Here is a 1563-nt window from a genome sequence, read left to right as displayed (position 1 = left end):
GAAGATTGATGCGTTTGGTGTTACATCAGTTCATTCGCGGCGGAAACTTCAATATTATGATCCCTTCATTCTTGGTTCGCAAGCTGATCAGGTATGTCAATCAATTCATAATTTTTTACCAATATAATTAATTAATGTTATATATTTTACTAATACTTGTATAATTGATATGTATAGGTGTGCTACATCAGTTACCCTCGGGTGATGTACAGAGACGATCCATGGTTACTGTAACGCAAATCAACCCAAGAGGACGAGTGGATGGAACTTCTGATGATGATGAACCATTACAACCAGAGTCCACCAGCAACGCCCAGGCAGTTGAAGATTTGGAAAATGTTCAACTCGTTGAGAATTTGGCTGTGTTTGGACATGATGCTGTTGTACATTCGGAGCCAGAAGCCGAGGTTAGGGAGTTTGATGAAGATTCAGAAGATTCTGATTATTTTTTTTTATTGGTCTGTCGGAAATCCCTCGCAATATACCGACGACATAACGACGACCAAGGGTTTCATTGAAGTTTGGAAATGTCATCGGTAATTCATCGGAATATACCGACGACATGTGTTTCTAAAAAAATTCAATCATAATAATCTATAAATTTAGATGCCAAAACTATGAAAATTACAAGTCGGAATATACTGACGGACACATTCCGTCGGAATATACTGACGGACACATTCCGTCGGAATATACTGACGGACACATTCCGTCGGAATATACTGACGGACACATTCCGTCGGAATATACTGACGGACACATTCCGTCGGAATATACTGACGGACACATTCCGTCGGAATATACTGACGGACACATTCCGTCGGAATATACTGACGGACACATTCCGTCGGAATATACTGACGGACACATTCCGTCGGAATATACTGACGGACACATTCCGTCGGAATATACTGACGGACACACATTCCGTCGGAATTCCAATTTGCCCGGGAGAACCAAATCACGTGAAAATTTTCGCGAATCGCCAATTGGTATATTTTTAATTATACCGACGGAATACTGATGAACCCGTGTCCGTCGGACACGTTAGATATAATAACTCTTCTTCTTCCTTCTTCGTTATTTCCGCCTTTCTCTCTCAAACTTCCTCTCCGCAATTTCTCTCTCTCACGGCGATTCCGGCCATTCTCGACCTCCCATCAGCGGCGAATCCTCTTCTCACCCTCATATCTCTTCCCCAAACCCCAAATCATGTAAGAATCATCCCAAACCTTGTTTTATCTCAATTGTTTAGGGTTTTGGAAGTTAGATCTCGGATTTTAGGTTGTTTGATTGAAAATTTTAGGATTGAATGGATAGTTTAGGATATATAAGTTAGGATTGTTGTTTGGATTGTTGTTTTCATTTTTTTTGGAATTTTTTTTTTGTGTTAAAATTCAAAACGTTTTACTATTTTTAAAACATTTTTTGATTTTTAAAAACGTTTTTTGATTTTTTAAAACGTTTTTTTTATTTTTAAAAACGTTTTTCAAGTTTCAAATAATAAAATATGTATAATAAAACGTTTTTAAAAATATTTAACAACATTTTTCTATATTTATA

This window comes from Brassica oleracea, unplaced genomic scaffold (assembly GCF_000695525.1).
Source record: "Brassica oleracea var. oleracea cultivar TO1000 unplaced genomic scaffold, BOL UnpScaffold01129, whole genome shotgun sequence".
Taxonomy (NCBI): Eukaryota; Viridiplantae; Streptophyta; class Magnoliopsida; order Brassicales; family Brassicaceae; genus Brassica; species Brassica oleracea.
Note: the sequence above shows the minus strand (reverse complement) of the source record.